The sequence below is a fragment of the Sus scrofa genome, chromosome 13, assembly GCF_000003025.6.
Source record: "Sus scrofa isolate TJ Tabasco breed Duroc chromosome 13, Sscrofa11.1, whole genome shotgun sequence".
Classification (NCBI taxonomy): Eukaryota; Metazoa; Chordata; class Mammalia; order Artiodactyla; family Suidae; genus Sus; species Sus scrofa.
In genome coordinates, this window is record NC_010455.5 from 72,934,981 (window position 1) to 72,955,195 (window position 20,215).

Here is a 20,215-nt window from a genome sequence, read left to right on the forward strand (position 1 = left end):
AATGAAGGGAGAACTAAAGTGTAAGGAGTGAAAGAAACCAGGATGCCACAGATAGTAAAGTGTAGGAACTAACAGCATGAAAATTTGCTAACACACTGGAAAATGTGAGGGCACTATACTAAATACATACACAAGTAAGGCTAGGCCTCAAAACATGCTAATGAGTGAGACAGTTACAACTGATAGCAGAGCATCATTTATTTAAATGTAAAAACACACACTATCACATAGCTTTACCAGAATACACATGCCCTCCATCCCTTACAGCAGTGGGGGGTTGTGGGCAGAGGGGAGTCCAAGGCACAGGTGCCAGGAACCGAATCAGCACAACTTGGCTCAGGAGACAGACTGTAAACTATTTGGACAGCGGGCACAACTGGCCTCATTGGACCCCACAGGCCCCTATGTGCTAGTGGGTGTCCACAAGGACATATTAGAGCTAGAAGAGACGGCGGCGGGCCTAGGGGGCAGCCCCAGGGAGCGAGGGCAGCAGGGCTCAGGCTGAGGGTCTGCCCTGGGGGAAGGGGGTAGAGGGTGGAGCTCTGGGCTGGAGGATGGCTGGGTGCCCAAATGCTGAACCTGGATGCACATCTTGACAGAAGCACTGGGTATGTCTTCAACTGGGAAGCACCCCTGATGGCCTTCCCACTTCAGGCGGGGGTGCTGATTTGGCCGGAGTCTTCCACCCTACCTGGGCACAGTGAGCGGAGGCATCCTGGCTTGGAGGTGGAGGGGTGAGGAGTATGGGGGTGGGGGTCCCTCGGTGTAAGGAAACACTTCAGGGGCCAAGGGGGCCAGGTGCTGGCTCCTTACAAGGGGTCAGAGTGGGAGATGCCCCAGGCCCAGATGGAAGGTGCTGAGGCAGCTGGAGGTGGGTGTGCTACCCATAGCTGGTTGAGGAAGGGTGCCCAGGTATAGCTCCAGGGGGCTGGGTACCACACCCAGGAGGGTGCAGCACAGCGGGCCCCCATGTCAGGCCAGCAGGCGGGGTCAGTCGCAGGCTGGCTCCCAGACGGGAACAGTAGGCATTGGCAGGGCCCATAGCTGCCTGGAGAGCTGGAGCTGCCCAAGTGACGTGGGTCTCCTCAGGGGCCTGGGGTTCCTGCTCCTTGGATGCACATGTGCCCATCCTAGATGAGAATTGCTATACAGGTCCAGAGACTGCCTGCACTCCCTGCACGCCCCTCACTGGGCTGATTGCTCAGGGCACACCAGGGGGATCCTTGGAACCTGCAGGTGAACAGACAGAGGGTTAGAGCTGGGCAGGGAGAGGGCTCAGGGGCTGGAGGGAGGTCAGGGGTCAAGGGTCAGGGGTGAGGTGAGGGAAGAGCTGGGTTCAAAGCATGGGGGAGGATGAGCAAAAAGGGCATTATGTCAGGAGCGACCTTGATCAGTTAAGGAACAGCAAAGTTGGAAATACACAGAAAACCACTAGAAAGTGGCATCCACTGGAAGTGCCTAAAGCATTCTACCCTTGATGCCATCACTCCCCCTCCCCATACGGCAGGGTGTTCCCCCACTTCCTGAGGGTGCAGTGTCTAAGAACTTGAGACATGAGTCCTGGAATGTTTTGGAATGTTCCCAATGGCACAGTCAGCAGCCAGCTGCATCTGGCAAGGGAATGCTGGGTAAAGGAAGTGAAGAGACCACTGAAGGGCCTGGCCAGGAAAGGTCAGGCCAGTAGGATTGGGTATTTCTCCTATAGCAAGGGTCCCTGTTAGGAACTTCCTTGAAATTGGGAGATGTTTCCGAAATATGAACTGCTGCCCCACGGTCACAATGGCTGTCACAAGCAGTATAACCTGCATGACAAGAGTGTGCATAAGGGAGTCCAATACAGGAGCCTCGGAGTGAATGGGGAGGCGCGGGCCAGGAGCCACAGGCCCGTCTGCCAAGGCCCCAGATCCCAGCCCAAGGGGTAGGCCGGTGGATCCCTCCTAGGAGATCTGATTTGAGGCAGATGTGGGCCTCTCCTGTGGCCTTTTTAATAGGGTACAAGTCGGTGCCCCAGGGGTGAGGTGGGGCGGGCTTGTGGAGAACTGGCCAATGGCGGCCGCCCTTGACGCGTCACCGAAAACTGAATCTAAAGCTGCCCGAGTGATCTCATCATCTGCTATCCCTTCAATGAAGAGAACCAGATGGTTATGGGCCAGGCTGGGAGGGGGTGGGGTGTTATCAGGGGTGTGAAAAAGTCCTCCTCCCAGGGTGGAAGGATCAGAGAAAATTCCTGGAGGAGGAGGTGTTTCCCGAATCTGATGGGCCCCAGCGTGTTGGGGGAGGGAACAGAAGATGCAAAGGTCCAGAGCAGAGCCATTTTGAAGGAGGTGGAGCAGACTGCAGTGGGGCCTTCCAGGACCTTGATGGGGGTTTGAAGATGCGGGTCCCCATCCATCCGGGCACCGGTGCTGGTCCAGCTCGGACTTTCCTGAACCTTAATGCAACCAGGACAAGAATGCTGGCAGAATGCAGATGTTCTGGATGCCTCATGTTGGTCCCTTCACTTAGGCTTATGTATGATAATCCCCGTATGTCTACCGCTTAAGGAGGGCCGCTTCTGTGCTGGGCTCTGTATTAACTCTTTCATTGTGAGACAAGCAGGGTCCAGAAAATCTAGTTGCTTAAAATGTGGGGCTGTGTTTCTGTGTGTGGGGTTAATACATATTCCATAAGGTCATGAGAAGCCCCAAAGTAAACAGGAAAATGAATGCAGAACAAAACTGATGGTCCTCAGTGGCCAGGAGCATCACTTCTTGTGGCCCTTCCTGCCTTGAGGAGGAGGGCTGGGCTGGGGCCAGGTTTGCTCCATTATTAGGACCTGTGCTGCCACCGGGGCGCCACTGAACTCTTTCCCTCTTTCACAGCTGAGGCAACATAAGTAGTAAGCAGGATAGAACTTGCACCAAGTTTATTTGCTCCAATTTCCCGTGTCTCTAGGTACACCACCTGTGGCTTGTGTACCTACAAAACTCATAAAGGTGAGCTCTTACAAGTCTTACTCAAATCTTTATATCCTCGACAATGCAGCTTTGTCATGCAGCCTCTCTTGGCGGTGGCTCTGGCACCCACGTCGTTGCCCCTTCCTGCCCTTTCAGGCCCAGAAATGTCAAGGACCCTCGTTGTCCATAGCCCTTGGGTGCTTTACTGTCCCTTCTTGGTTTCCTTACGTCCTCCATATCTCTGAAAATAGTTCATCTGTTGAACATTAAATGTTCTCCAATGAGCCACTTGAATGCTTCAGCCAGAATCTTGACTGCTACACTGCCCTTGAGTCTTCAGATGGTTTTTGTTTGAATTGTATATTTTTATTGTGCTTTTGTTGACTCATCAGTAATTACCTGTCAGTATTTATCTTTCAATAAGTAATTTATCCATTAATATTTATTTACCTTAAATTAGTAAATCAATAGCTATACTATCCCTCCAAGGAAACAAATTCTTAGCACCATTTTTATATTATCTTCTTGCATGTTCCTAACATTTTTTTTATTGATGTTTGGAATCTTACTGATCTTATATAATTTTTAAATCAATACATATTTACATTTAACATACTTTCACTGATGGCTCTGTTCACTGCTGCTTTATGACTTACACAATTCTTTCTGGATTCATTTTCTTTTACATTTTTTTCTATAATTTCTATAATGAAATATATAATTCGCATAATTCTATAATTTCTATTCTGTTTTCATTCTGTAAGATTGTGCATGATCAAGTTTGGGAGTTTTTATATGTGAAATTCATCTCATTCTCCCTTTTGCTTGATATTTGGCTGGTATAGGATTCCAGTTGCAGACCACTTGGTCTTAGCACTTTGGAAATATGTTTTTACCTCTTGGCTCCACTTTTGTTGCTTTTATGTTTTTTTGTTTCTTTTATAGTGTTCCTTCCTGATAATTTTTATTTGATATGTCATTGGAGTATAATTATTAATTTTTGTTCCATGTGGTTTGTTCTGCTACATATTTGGTGTGAACTTTCTATTTGAAGATTAATTTCTTTCTTTAGTTTTAAAAGTCTTTAATACTCATTATGTTGATTAATGAACTACCAGTATCACCAAATAAAATTACTTCTGACATTTATAATGGATTAAGCAGAAATACCTAGGACAATAAAGTTGGAGAACTTACACTATCAGATTTTAAGACCTATTATAAAGTTATAGGAAATACATCAATGCAGTTTTATGCAGGAGTAGACAATTTGATTAATTAAATAACAGTAATTCATGATTTTCAGCTAAGTTGCCAGTGATTCACTATATAATTGAAATGATTTCAATAAACGGTTCTGGAGCACATGGATATCCATATTAAAAATAAAGATCTAACCCACACATCACACCACACACAAAATTAGTTTGAAATGGGTCATAGACCTAATTTCAAAGATAAAATAATAAAACTTCTAAAAGAAAAAATAAGAATGTTTATTTTATTTTATTTTATTTTTTTGTCTTTTCTAGGGCTGCTCCCACAGCATGTGGAGGTTCCCAGTTAGGGTCTAATCAGAGCTATAGCCACTGGCCTACACTAGAGCCACAGCAATGTGGGATCCAAGCCATGTATGCAACCTACACCACAGCTCACAGCAATGCCAGATCCTTAACCCACTGAGCAAGGCCAGGGATCGAACCTGCAACCTCAGGGTTCCTAGTCAGATTGTTAACCACTGCACCATGAGGGGAACTCCAAGAATGTTTATTTTTCAGTTTTGATAAAGGTATTATGGTTCCATAAAATATTAAAATTAAAAGAAGCTACATGAAATACATATCTGAATTCTCTGAACATTTTTTGGAAAATTTTCTATAATCTAAAATTAGCTTAAGTTAAAAAGTTAAAAAAATAGGGCATAACCTCATAACTTTGGGATATGCAAAGATTACTTAGGTATTAAAAATTACTAACCAAAAAAGAAAAGATTGTTAAGTCTGATGCCATTAAAATTTAAGAACTGTTCATGAGAAGACACTATCAAGAGAATGAAGACACAAGACTAAAGGAGATGTTTGTATCTGGCCAAAGACATATATGCAGGATACAAAAATAACTACTATCAATCAATAAAAGAAAGGCATACAGCCTAATTTGAAGTGGGTTTGCCTTCACAAAGAGAATATAGTCCTACAAAATGGGCTCAACATCATTAGTCACCAGGGAAATTGCAATTTAAGCCAAAATAAGATGCCATTACACACCTACTGAAATGGCTAACATCAAGAAGACTGACATTATTCAGTGCTGACAAGCATGTGGAGGAACTAGAATCCTCAAAAGTGAAGGGTCAGACTTTAAATTGGAACAGTGCTTTGGAAACTGTAGGCCAATACTCTATAATCCAGAAATCACACTCTTAGGTTTATCTCTGAAAAGAAAATAACTGTATGAGTCCACAAAAAATATATGTAAAAAAATGTTTTGGAGTTTCTGCTGTGGCTCAGTGGGTTATAAACCTGAATAGTATCCATGAAGATACAGGTTCAATCCCTGGCTTCGCCTCAGTGGATTAAATGCTCTGGTGTTGCGATGAGCTGTGGTATAGGTCAAAGATAAGGCTCAGATTCTGCACTGCTGTGGCTGTGGCATAGGCTGGCAGCTGCAGCTCCAATTCAACCCCTGGCCTGGGAAATTCCATATGCCATGAGTGTGGACCAAAAAAGAATGTTTTTTAGCAACTTTATCACAAAAGGTAAAGTTAGAAACAAATGAAATACCAATCAACAATAAAACATATAATTAAATTGTGACATTTTTATACAACAGGATATACAGCAATAAAAATAAAAGTACAATTTCTACATGTACATGTACTTTCACAGACTTCACATTGAGCAAAGAAGGCAGAAGAAAGGCATTCATTCTGTGTGGTTTAAGTTATGAGAGTCAAGAGCACGTTAAAGGTAACCATTGTGGTAGGAGTTAGAGTAGAAGTTCCCTCAGGGCAGGGTGGAGTGGATTGGTGGAAAGGTGCACATTTGACCTTTTGGGGGCTGTGGATAATTTATCTAGCTTGATCTGAGCCATGGTTCCATGTGTGTCTACATACACAAAAGTTTATTGATGTGAACGACCCAGAGAAAGGGGAGAGCAAAAAGGAGCAGAAGGAATATTGGAGGGAACAATAACTGAAAACTTAATAAATCTGATGAAAAACAATCTCTATGTTCAAGAAGCTTAATAAAGTTCAAGTAGAACAAATTCAAAGAGATCCACACTTAGACAATCAAACTATTGAAAGTCTTACTAAAGTAGAGAAATCTTGAAAGCCACACTAGAGATGCTAGCAACTCATCAAGTAGAGGGATCCTCAGAGACATCACAGAAATCATGGAGACAGCAGGATGAGATATTAACAGTTCTGGGAGGGGGAAAAAACAGTCAACCAAGAATTCTACTTCTAGCAAAACTACCTTCAAAATAAAGAATAAATTAGCGCATCCTCAGATAAACAGGAAAAAAAAAAAAAGAAAAAAAAAAAAAGGAATTCACTGCTAGAAGAACAGCTCCATAAGAAATACTAGGGGTCCTTCAGCTGAAACAAAAGGACCTGCGACAGTAATTCGAATGCACTGAGGAAATAAAGGGCATCAGTACATATAACTCCATAGGTAAGTATAAAAGAAGATATGAATGTATTTTTGTTTGTAACTCTTTTTCTTTTCCTATTGAGTTTCAAAGTTCTAAACAGGAGGGGCAGTCTTGTGAGGCACATATGGGGAAAGAACAGCTATGGGGCTTAACTGCAGATCAAAGGGGAGACAGAACCCTCTGTCCAGGCAGATAGACCCCATTCTCCTGAGGCAAACAGGACCCCCACCCAACCCATCAGGAAAAATCTGCTTATCACCCATCAGACATTTGCTGTTCTGGGATGTCCCTCTGGTTCTGTGCCTGAAAAAACTGTCCTCACACACTCCAGGGCAGCATGCTGATCACTGCTGGTCACTGTGGGTCTAAGCAGTGATGGTCTCCCCCCAGCACAGTTGCTCTCACCTAGGGAGGGGCCCAGATTCACCAGGTGGGGAAGGCAGAGGGGCAGGGGTGAGGAGGGCAGGGCTCTGACCAGGTGTGATTGAAGGTGAGTGTAGCACCAGTGCCCAGTGTCAGGTGGCCTCCACCAGAGCCAGAAGCTGGTTGCATTGACCACTTATCCGTTTATCCCAGAAACAAGGCTGCTGATACAACTATGCTGAGTGTGGGCAAGGAGACGGCCAGCTGTGCCACTGCCCCACTTATCAGGTCATGGAGAGATGACTGAGGAGCCTGCAGCTGTGTCTGGAGGTGGAGTGAGAGCCCCACTCAGGAAAGGGGTAAGGAGGAGCCTTGTGGGCAGAAGAAGCCAGGGGAGGGCAGACTCCTCCAGGAGCGCACAAGGACAGTGGCAGAGCTGAGGTCAGGGGGGCTAGAGAAACAGAGCTGGACCTGCAGACCACTGACCTCCCAGGCCCTCTGGGGGTCTCAGCCCCACCCCCACCCCCTACAAGGAGCAGTGGATGCACAGTCTTAAGAAGGGTGGGACGTGCTTGGCAGGCATCTGTCAGGCCTGAATTAGTACAATTTGGGGGCAACTCCCTTAAAATCATTCAAATTTAGGAGTGTAAAATTGCTAGGACCCCCAGACCCTGGGATGGGAAGGGGCTCTGCCCTGACCTGACCACATCTTACGATGTTGTAGATCACCCCACCCAACTAAATCAGTGGGATCCAGGAAATAACGTGTTAACACACGTGGGCTGTCACAGATGTGAGGCTAATTTTTTTTTTTTCTGTCTTTTCTGTGGCCTAACCCACAGCATATGGAGCTTCCCAGGCTAGGGGTTGAATTGGAGCTGTAGCCGCCGGCACTCACCAGAGCCACAGCAACACCAGATCTGAGCTGTGTCCACGACCTACACCACAGCTCACAGCAATGCCAGATCCTTAACCCACTGAGCGAGGCCATGGATCGAACCTGCAACCTCATGGTTCCTAGTCGGATTCATAACCAATGAGCCACAATGGGAAATCCTGTGAGGCTAATTTTTAAAATATCTATTCAGAGCTCTGTCATGTCCAAGAAAGCCCAGAGAAACTAAGTAAACTGGTGGCTGCTAGGGGCTGAGAAGGGCTTTGGGGGTGGGGGTGGGGGGGCAGTCACTCCCAGCCCCACCCCCACACAGGGCCCTCCATGATAGGGAGACAGAGCAGCAGGCAGAGGCAGGAGATCTTGGGCTGGTGCCAGGGCCCCTCTCATGGGGTCTGCATTTCAGAGAGGGTCACAGCCTTTGGTCCTGATGTCCTGCTACCCTCCCACCCCTGGTCAGCACTCAACCAGTCATCCGCCCTTTCTTGCAGGCCTCCTTGATTTGTCCCTGTCTGAGAAGGTGTGTTGTTGAACCTCACATCTACGGAGGCTTTATTTATATATTTTGAAGCTGCTTTTTTAGGCCAACAAAGATGATTTATCCTTGACGGAATTGCCTTGTGTCAAAACGAAGTGTGGAGCTTTGTCTTTTTAAACATTTTGACACTGGTTATATTTTCCTACATAATTTTGTAACATCTTTCTTTCCGTCAACATGTGGCATATGGAGTTTCCCAGACTAGGGTCGAATCAGAGCTACACCTGCCGGCCTATGCCACAGCCGCAGCAATACAGGATCCGAGCTCTGTCTGCAACCTACACCATAGCTCCTGGCAACGCCAGATTCCCGACCCACTGAGCGAGGCCAAGGATCAAACCCACATCCTTATGGATACTAGTCAGGTTCGTTACCACTGAGCCTCAATGGGAACGCCTGTCTTCTGCATATTTTGTGTTATTGTCTTTTCTCCATTTCTCTTTTATTGTATTTTAGGTGCATCATTTATGAATAAAGTAAAGCAGCATTTTGTGGCTTAATCCAACTTGAGAGTCTCCGTCTCTTCATGGGTAAATATCCATTTACATTTATCTTCCCAGTGTTTTTTGTTTTTTTATTTACTATAATTTTTACTATTTTCCCTGTCCTGACATTCATTGGGTCGTTTAATTCATTTTGCCTCGAAAGTTATAGCTTTTATTTCTGTTCTTTCAGTTTTTAAGTTGTTAATACATACATACATTATCAAATTCTGGTGTAAACTAACATATGTATTCTTTATCCCCCAATATACAAATCTCCCAGGATCCTTTCACTCTCTGAGTGACTCCAGACCTGCCCCCTCCCCCCACTGCGCACTGACCAGCCCCCGTGTTGTCACTGGAAACGTCCGTCTGATGTTCCCACCATTTCAGAATGATCTGTTTCTGAGAGCGATGCAGACTGTCCCATTTCTCATCCGGGTTCCATCATTACTTCTTTACATATTTTCAAGTTTGTCGTTGCAGATACCGAGGGCTACACTCTCATTCAAGTGCACAGCCCAGCGATAGTTTCCTGCTTGTATCTCCAAGCCCCTTTCCAGCCCTACTTGGTGCCCTGGAGGCTGGACTCTCCTGATTGCACGAGAGTAGAGGGCAGGAGGTGAGTCAGGCTCTGGGTGCCCCCAGCCCCTTGCTGCTGGGTGGGTCGTTCAATGGTTTCTGCTTCGTATTCTGCTTTGTCCTGTTTAGTACCACTATACCTCCTCCGCATTCACATTTCCCTTTCGGTAGTAAATTTAACCCACTCTCACACACCGCCCTTTGTGTGAGTTAGCGCCGCTGCCATCCCTCAGCAGAGACCAGCTTCTCATGGTTCCTATTTCTTCTTCTTCTTCTTATTATTTTGTCTTTTTGCCTTTTCTAGGGCTGCTTCCTCAGCATATGGAGGTTCCCAGGCTAGGGGTGTAATTGGAGCTGTAGCCATGGGCCTATGCCGGAGCCACAGCAACGCAGGATCTGAGCCGCGTCTGCGACCTACAGCAGAGCTCACGGCAGTGCTGGATCCTTAACCCACTGAGCAAGGGCAGGGATCGAAACAGCAACCTCGTGGTTCCTAGACGGATTCGTTAGCCACTGCGCCATGACGGGAACTCCGAGACCAGCTTCTCATCACCACTCTCCCCCCTTGCTTGTCATTGCATCCCAAGGTTTCTGCAAACTGAACACTTGTGTCATCTGCCCCACCCACCATTGCTTCTTGACGTTGTTCACAGCCTCCCCCTGGCTGTGTCACCTGGGCCTCCTGCTCCCCTGAATTCTCAGTGAGGTGAGTTTTGAACAAGTTTACACCCAGAAACGTCACGTTGCTGTCACTGTTAGGGGCAGCAAGGAGAGACTGGGGGCTGCTGGGGCTTCTGCATCTCAGCATGTGGAGCCGGGTGTCTTCCTCATCACTTTGGTGCTTCCACCTGAATCTGAGACAGTCCACATCTCTGCAGTGGCTTTAGACTGAGTCTTCGTCCTTCTGTAATAATCTTCCACCACAGCGTGTCTAGTTTTTATGTTGGCCTGTTCCTCAATAGATGCTCAGTCTTATTTTTGAAAATCCTGTTTCCTGCCTGGCCCTTCTTTTCTTCCATTTGAGTGGGAACCCTTTCTAGGTGGGTATGATACCTCTAGGTTCAGCATCTCCTATCTGTTCTCTTAAACTTTCCATCTCTTATTCCTTTGTGTCGCCTTGCTCTGCACGTGCCCCATCTGTGAGTCCTTCACCTGAAAGAGTACAAATTTCATCTCCACCTCTCTATGTGCCTATTTCCCATAACCTCTGTCTTTGTTTTTTTTTATGGGAGAGGTAGGCATTCTTATCTGTCTGATGCTATTAGTGACTGGTTGTTTTTGGAGGGTTTTTTAATTTGTTTGTTTGTTTTTGCTTTTTAGGGCTGCACCCACAGTATATGGAAATTCCCAGGCTAGGGGTTGAATCAGAGCTACAGCTGCCAGCCGATGCCACAGCCACAGCAACATAGAATCCGAGCCATGCCTGTGACCTACACCACAGCCCACGGCAACAACAGATCCTTAACTAACTGAGCAAGGCCAGGGATCGAACCTGCATCCTCATGATTCTTAAGTTCATTAACCACTGAGCCATGAAAGGAACTCCTTGGTTGGGTTTTAATGATAGAAATTCCTGGATGAGTGTGTCGACTCCTCCTGGGTGTGCGGGCTCCCCTTTGTGGGGCAGCTCAGGCTTTCCTCCAGCATCTGGGGGCCCCTCCTGTGCCCCTCTGCTCTAGCAAGAACATACAATCCCACTGCTTTGGGCACAGAGGGGATTCCTCAAAGTTCAATGCACTGTGACATCGCTGTCTTGCATGCAAGGAGGATGGTGCTTTCTCCCTTAAATTGTTGAACATTCTCATCACCTTCATGGATTCAGCACAGGCAGGGGTGACCCCAGCCTTCCAGCGGTCCTTGTCCTGAACCAGGACTCTGTCCCCTGCTTTTAATTTTTTTTTTATGAAAGTCATTTTTGTTTTGTTATGCTTCCTGTTGCTGTTGTGAATGCGATATTTTCTCACAGCGTCACTTATGTGATCGGTTCTCCAGGAAGATGACTCCTGCAATGGATGCCCTGGGAGAGGGGGTGGGGGTAGGGCTGGGTGGAGTGTGAGCAGTGGGGCTGGCCCCACGGGGAGCCCATCAGGGCTGTCCTGGTAGCTGTGCCCCCACGCCCTTCGGTTGCTAGATGTGTGTAACCTCGAGAAGCTGTGTCCCCCTGTGGGGATGGCTCTCTGTCCACGAGGCCGTCCGCAGGGGCTGTCACCTGAAGGCTCTCTGCTGACTGTGCTCCCAGCAGATGGAGCAACAGACCTCTGGGAACGGGGCAGGGGCACATCTCCGCGTCTGTCACAGCTCAACTGGCTTCTTACATTTATCAGGAAGCTGTTCACTTATGTACACTTATCTTTCCCTCAAACTGTGATGAATTTTCTACTGGTTTAGGGTGGATGTAATTAGTGATTACTTTGTTTGCTGGTTGACAACACTTATACGTCTTATTTCAGTTTCTTGTGTTATTGCATTAGCCAGAATTTAATCCCAAATAAATGCTTATGAAAATGGTCATACATAGGCAGGAGTGGCATTGGGAAAAGTGGGAAAAGGGGTCAAAATCTCAAACTTCCAATTATAAGTAAATCCTGGATATGTGATGGTGGCTGTAATGGTGATTATAGTTAGCAATGCTTTATTGCATATTTGAAAATATTTTTGCAACAAAGGCAGTGAATGTTAACTAGACTTATTGTGGTGCTCATTTTCCAGTGTATACAAGTATTGAATCATTATGCTATAATCTGAAATTTATGTTTTGTGTCAATTATACATCAACAAAATTAAAATTAAAATTAAAAAGTTATGAGAGCCCCGTTTTACTTGTGACTGCCCAGAAAATCTTGAGTGATATTAGTTGTTGCCTAAAAATGTCTCTTCTCTTCATATTAAAGCAAACCCCTCATCAGCCACAGAAAATGCGGCTGATGAATGGCGACCAGGGCTAGTACCTGGGTAGGCAGCGGACTGTTCTGATCTCCTCAGATGCATGCGATTGGGCACCGTCCCCTGGGGCAGGTGGTTCCAGCTTTCCATTGGAATGTTCCTTGTGGTCTGACGAATACCTGCTGGCTGGCCCCTAGCCTTCTGTCCTCAGATGGCATATATTCCGGTCCAGAGAGGAGTCTTTCTGCGCTGACTTCCTCCAGCGCTGTTCTAGCCCCTCTCATGTCCCTCTTGAGGACAGAGCACGTGTCCAGCTCCACCCTGGCGGCCTTCCATGTCCTCGCTGTAGAGAAGGCAGGAAGTATGCGGGCAGAAAGAGTTTGTTACGAGGACACAGTCCAGGTCAGAGGTCCTGGGGTCTGCCCAGCCTCTCCAGCTCAGGCTCCAGGTCCAGGACCCCGGCATGGGCCCTTCCTGATTGCCCCCTCAGGGTGAGTCCTACTGGGGAGGATAGTCAGAGCAGGTGCAGAGCTGGTGCCTGGCCAGCAGGCAGAGCCCAGTCTCCGAGCTGTGGACCTCCCAGGCCCCAGCCTCCATCTCCATCTCCCATGGACTCTCTTCCCTCTCAGAAGTGTCCACCACCTCCATTGGCCCTGGGACTCAGTCCTGTTCCCCCAGCAGCACAGTCGCTGACCCTCTTCTTCCTGCTCAGAGCCGGCCATGGCCTTGCCTCTTCAGGGGTTCTGTCTTGGTTCCTGCGTCACCAGTGTTAAATCAGGCATCACATAGTGATGACGTCAGGTCCCTTTTCCAGGCCTATGCACTGTATTCCCAGAAAGTCTCCGTGTCCCTCCAGATTGGCTACCCCACATCCTAACACACTGTAACCTCCTCTGATGCAGACAGCGCCACGTGGGGTGCTGGTTCGTGGGCTGGAGAGCTGACAGGAGCTGGCTGCTGTCATACGTGTTCCTCATGTTTGGTTAACACTTACCTTCTAGCAGTGGCAAGTGGGACCAGCTTTCCAATGTTTTGTGGAGACCTACAAACATGTATGTCAGAGTTTAAGTGTGTGAGGTTGAAGAGAATGTAAAAAGTAAATGAAAGCATAGGTGGCCCAATGCCATGACCAAATACACAGTGACAGATGTTTGGGGGACTTCTCAGAGCCTCCAAGAGACCTGCTCAAATTTGATTGGTGGCCAGGGGTCCTGGGGCCACTCCTAGCTACAAGGTGGCCTGGGAAATAAGTGCTTTCCCAGCCTGCATACACGTAGGTGCTCCTCCCGATAAGGAAGACACTGAGTGGGGGCGACTAAGGCATCTGTGTGATCCCCATTTTGCCAGTGAAAACCGGGAGGCTCCAATATGCACAGGCCTTGGGGACCGAGGTTGTGACTGGAGTTGCCTGACGGAGGGCTGGCAGTTTCCTAGCTGTCAGCCCCTTTCTCTCACTCTCTTAGGCCCAGAAACATCTGAGAAGGGAGGGTGTATGTTCACTCACTCATCTGTCCAAGACAGCTGTGCCTGTACCACATGAGGGCTTGTGCAGGGCACCTCCCCCACCACCCATCCAGAGGTAGCTGACCTGGTGGATGGGTGTGGCCTGGAGCTCCCTCGAGGCCCCTGTCTGTCCAGGTGTGGCTGGAGTGGCTGCCAAGGCGGGGGCAGCAGGCAGCCAGAGGGGGCGGCATTCCAGGTGCCAGCGTGGTGGCCTCCACCTCTGGGCTCTGGCCCAGTGAGCATCGCCCCACTCCATCCTCCAGCAGCCCTGCTCTCCTACCCACAGACTGGGAAGCTAAGGCATAGAGAGCCTAGGAACTGGCCGAGAATACACAGCCTACTGGTCTGGGCCTAGGCAGGGCCCCAGATGCCATGCCCCAACCACCTGCCTGGCCTGGCTGGCCTGCAGAGGGACAAGGTAGTGAGGTGCCTGTCACTAGCAACGTGCAAGCAGATGGCCTCCATCAGTGCTGCTGGTCCTGATCCTGAGAAAACAAGCAGTGTGACTCTGGTGGCCTAGAGGGTGTGTAGCTTGAATCAGTTGTGGGGGGAGGGCTGCAGCAGCCCCTCTCACAGCCACACAGGGCGATGGTTCAGGTCTTAATTAAACGGAGAGGAGTTTAATTGATGAGCAGCTGGCTGGCTGCACCAGCTCTCTGGCTCCCTACCCCAGTGACTCATGGCCAGCCGCTGAGAGCTGCTACTAGGTTTGCAGCATTGATCACCCTCCAGACTCAACCAGTAGGGCTCCGGGAAGACTCTGGCCCCCTGGGGACTGCAATGAATAGCTTTTCATTTTGAGTGTTATCCCATAAATCCCTCCTATCAGCCCACCCCGCTCAGCAATGGCCAGGCTCAGCCCCTCCCATGGGTCCCGCTGAGTGGCAGCTGCCATGGGGGTGGGACAGTGTGCCCTGGACGCGACTATGGTGCAAGGAAGGGCTCCCTTGCACAGAGGTGTCTCACAGGAGCTTATCACCCACCCTCACCTGCCTACAGCCTCTACCTCATAGATGGGCGGCTGGGCTGCTTGGCCAGGAACAGAGGAGCCTCAGGACCTGACTGCGCCCTCCTCACAGAGGTCAGAGCAGGGCCCACTTCCACTGTAAGGGCTTACAGCCCACGGATGTGGCTGGCAGCAAATACCTGTGGACACTACTATGTGCCAGACAGGCTTTAGGGCAAAGGTTGCAGTTGTGAATGAGCTGACAAGGCTGGGGGAGAGGAGTCTGAGGAACAAGGAGGCCAGTGGACCTGTGGCAACTGGAGGCTGTGGTCAGCCATCACCAGGCAGGGGTAACCAGGGCAGCCTCAGCTGGGCCACTACCTGAAGAAGGAGCAGGCCCTCCTGGGAAAAGTGTCTGGGCCGCAGGAACAGCAAGTGCAAAGCCCTAGGCCTAGGCTGCAAGCGATGCTGAAGCAAAGTAGAGGCAGAGGCGGATGGCCAGAGAAGGGAGTTTTGCTCTCACTCTACACACCAGCTGATAAGATGTGCTCCCTGTACTCTGGACGGCCCCCTGGGGTTTTTGCTTGCTCCCCCAGCTCTGCCCTCCTTCCCAGCCACCTCTGACCAGGAGCATGTCCTGATCCTGTCCCCCACCTCCTACCCACCCACAGCTAGCTCTGGGCCAGGCTTCCAGGAAACTTCCCTTCTCGGAATCTCCCACAAACATCCCTTCATGTGGGTGCCTGGCACCTTCTCTGCCTACTCGCTGGCATGTGTTCTGTCTCCCCACTCAGAAACCAAGGGTGGGGCCCCTCCTTCCAGGGTTTTGTGCCCCGCCTCCCCAGCACAGCCTAGAGCCAGGGGCCTGGGGGCCACCAGTGTGGGCACAAGCACCTCCAGAATAGGATTGGGGCCTGGGCGGCACTAAAAGATGGGTGCCTGACCTGGGCCTGACCTGATGCTGCTTCTCTGCCTGGACAGGATGACCTTCACATCCATGCCCAAGGGGAAGGACGGGCCTCTCAAAGGCCAGGTGGTGAGCGAGGCATGGCTCCAAGGGGCAGCTCTTGTTCACGCCAGGAGAGAGCCTGCTGGGAGGGACACATTTGGCCAACAGACTGCAGCTCCCGTGCTTCAGGATCCAGCTCAGCTTCATGGGGAGGCCAAGGACCAAGCCTGGCGGGTGCTGGAGCCACAGGCAGTCTGGCCACATTGTTGCTGAGCCACACTGAGATCTGAGGCTCTTCTTCCCTGCCTTCCCTTCCCAAGTGTCAGCTCTGCATGGCTCTGCTCCCGCCCCCTTCCCCTTCCCCTCTCACACCTCATCCATCTTGGTGTCAGCTTGGCCAGAACTCTCAGGCTCTCTGACCCCTGCTGGACAAGCTTTGTTCTCCAGCTCAGCTCAGTGACACTCCCACCTGTGCCCTGTGGCCCCACCCCTGCTATCTAGGAGGGACTTACAGCCCAGCCTACTCCCACCCTATGGTGAGCACGCTGATGGCCATGTGCTGGGAAGGCCTCCTTGGCAGAAGGCCTGGGTGCTCCCCAGCCTGCAAACAGGAAGGTGAGCTCATCCTGAGGCAGTAACCATGGAAACAGGGCTGAGAGCAGCCATGGCTCTCATGGTACGAGGTGCCTGGGTGCCCTGCACCTGAGCCAGAACCGATCTCCAGCTCTGCCCACCCCCCAGCCCCCAGTACTGCCAAGGTGGATGGGGGAGGCACCCTCAACTTCCCCCAAGCCCACCCGAGTCACAGGTCCAGGACCCCCAGGGACAGTTTTAAAACCCCTCAGTACAGGCAGGCACTGAGCACGTATTGGGTGAGGCCTTTCACCCAGGGGGCACATCGTACATTGTCCCTTCTTACGGATGAGACTCAGAGAGTCCAAGGGACTTGTCCAAAGACACGCAGCTGGAATTCAGTCCAAGTCCCCTGACTGCAGGTCCAGGGCGCTGGGTGCCATGGGGACCTGAAAGAGTCACAGTGGTGTCTGATGGGCTGAGGTATAAAGCCCAGCATCGCAGAGAGCAGCACACACTCCAACAGTGACTGGAAGGGTGGGTGCTGGCCAGAAACGGAGACCTGCTGGAGAAAGAACACAGAGCCTTGAAGCAGACACCATTGGGCACAGGGGGCTGACGTTCACGGAACAGTCAAGATTGAATAAAGTGAAGGAGAAGTAATTTACAAAATGATGCTGAGATATCTGGAGATCAATTTTAGGAAAAAAAGAATCTAGGCTTTACACCAAAGACTCAATTAAACTTTAGGAAAATTAAAGCTCTGACTGTATGCAATCCAGTCATAGGAAACCTAGTGGAAACAGTTCAGCTTTGGCTGATATTTGGAGGTAAGAACACCTGACTTGTAATCCAAGAAATCAAAGAAGAAATAATAGAATCCATGTGACCATTAATGCTTTCTGGACATCAAAAATTTTTAAAAGATTAGGAGACACTTGCATGAAAGGGATAGAGGGTCAGTATCATCTGTGGGTTCCAAGTATTTGTCCAAACAAAAGATCCCATGGCTTAATGCACCAAGGCCAGGTCTAGGTGACTATGCAGCTGGTGGCTGACTGGGGAAGCTGGGGATGAAATAATGATCTTTTTCACCTATTGAATCAGTGCAAGTTGAAAATAGAAATAAGTGCTGGCAAGGCCGCCCAGCAAGGGTGCGCCCCCACCCCCATGGCTGTGATCACAGCCTGTAAACAGCACATTTTTCTGAAGAGAGCTTGACGGCGCATGTCCAGAGACGGGAGATGTGTCAAGCCCTGGATCCGTAATCCCAGCCCTAGGGACTCACCCTCAGGAAACAGTGCAAGAGCAGTGGAAAAGCCATGAAAAAGAATATGTTGGCTGGAGCACTTCTTAGCATTTTATTATGGGAAATGTCAAACCCACACAAAAGTAGAGTGAATAGGATAATGAGCCCATGTGTCATCCCCCAGCTTCAACAGTTATCAGCTCTCTGCCAACACTGTTTCATCTCCCCCACAACACACACACACACACACACACACACACACACACACACACACACACACACACTCTCTCTCTCTCTCTCTTTTTTAGTATTGTAAAGCGAATCCAGAAATCATTTCATTTTGTCTATAAATACTTCCATTTGCGTCCCTAGCAAATAAGGACTTAAAAATCTAATCATAATATCATCATACCCAACAAAATTAATAATTCCGTAATATCTTTTAATTCTTTGCCAACGTTCAAATTTTTCCATATGTTTCAGATAACTTTAGAATTGGTTTGTTGGAGAATAGACTTGTGGTGGCCAAGGGGGGGAGGGGGAGGGAGTAGGATGGACTGGGAGTTTGGGGTTGGTAAATGCAAACTATTATATCTAGAATGGATAAGCAATGAGGTTCTACTGTACAGGACAGGGAACTATATCCAGTCTCTTAGGATGGACCATGATGGAAGACAAATACAAGAAAGGGAATGTATGTATATGTATGTCTGGGTCACTTTGCTGTACAGCAGAAATTGGCACAACATTGTAAATCAACTATACTTTAATTAGTTCCCGTTGTGGCTCAGCGGAAACAAATCTGACTAGGAACCATGAGGTTGTGGGTTCAATTCCCGGCCTTGCTTAGTGGGTCAAGGATCCAGTGTTGCCGTGAGCTGTGACATAGGTCGCAGGCTTGGCTTGGATCCTGAGTTGCTGTGGCTATGGATGTGGCATAGGCTGGCAGCTACAGCTCCAATTCAGCCCCTAGCCTGGGAACCTCCATATGCTGCAGGTGCAGCCCTAAAAAGCAAATAAATAAATAAATATTTTTTAAAAAGAATTGGTTTATTGGAAGCAGAATGCAAACAAGGGAAATGCATTGCATTTCGTCACTTTGCTTTTTTGTCTTTTTTATTCTGTCATGGTTTCCCCCTTTCTTCCTCAGTGAGGCAGTTTAAATAATGCCCCCCAAATGGGAAACCATCAACAGGCCCAGGGCCAGGACCACTTAGGCAGCGTATGGTGCATCTGCCTGGGTGCCCCGGTGCCCCTGCCATCCGGACAGCAGCGGCTAAATATAACCAGGAGCAGCTGGCCACCAGCTCCTGCCCAGACTGGCAGCCAATTCACCCAGCTCTGCCACCCGCAGGGACTTGGCTCCTGGACTTGGCTGCACCCTCAGCCACCGGCCCTCGGACCTGGCAGCCCAGTCCAGAACATTCACTCATGGCATTTTTGGGACCTGGTTATGTTTCTGGATGTCCCTGTTGGCTGTGGCTGACCCTCCAGACTCGACAGCTGTAGGAAGTGCCACGCTGCTCCCCTCCGTGATGGCACTCAGCCATAGAAGCCACAGCCAAGAGGCCATGGAGCACATGGGAAAGTCTCTGTGGGCGCCAAGTGGAAGGTCAGCACTGCCCCTGACACACTCACACCCACACCCACACATGTCGTGGTTGCAGAGGAGGAAAACAGAAATGCTCACAGAACAAACCAACATAAGTGGGTCCCGAGGAAGAGAAAATAGTCACTGTGTTTGTAAAAGGCGGGAGAATGGGGGCGTCTGCAGTTCTCCTAGCAGGTTTCTTGGTGTGGACAGAACCAGAGCCGCATATTCGTGTTATGATTAAGACAAACAATGCATGCACCCCTCTCATCCTTCAATTCTCAGCTGAGTCCACCTAGTGGAGAAGGGGATTGTCCTTTGTTGCTTGGTTGCCATGGGAACACTCACCCACCAGGGAGATGGACAGGTGTAGCCAGGGGGGTGGGCGGGCTCAACCCCACAGAGCCCTTTCTCCTCCAGCCTGCAAAGCCAAGGAAGGCAGCTGACTGGAGAAGGGGCAGGCTGCCCGGGGCATCCTGATCTCAGGGGCTGTTTTAAAGGTTGGTTCTTTGATTGTTCGGGGATGGTGGGGCCAGCAGACCCAAATGACTTACATTGAAAAGACAGCTTGTTATACTCCTAGATGCCAAGAGGAGGGGCCACGTGGGGAGGCCCCAGGATCCCAGGAGGCAGGGGTGCAGGGAGCATGGCAAGTCTCCCAGAGGTTTTCTCAGGAAGAAGCAGAAGAGGCTGGTGAGCAGGCTTGGGACTGTCTGGTTGGAATCACTTCAGTGCTCTGGGCATGGGCATCCTGGGTTGTCTGGCACCTGCCTGGTTTGGGGTGACCAGGGCAGGGACAGTGGCCTGTGTGTAAGAGCCCCACAGAATAGGTGGAAGTATGGGCTCTGAGTGGGTTATTTGTACTGGAAAAGGCACAGACCAGGATGAGCCCTTCCCTAGCCCAGGACTGGTTACCCTGGGAGGAGCCGTCCCTGCAGATTCAGCACAGCCCCAAGAGTCAAAGCATCAGAAAGTAAGAGTTGTTCACACAAGGGCCAAAACCTCGAGTCTTCCTTAACCCATTCTCCCCCTCATGGCTCTGATTCATCCAGTGTGGCTCCAGCTTCAGGG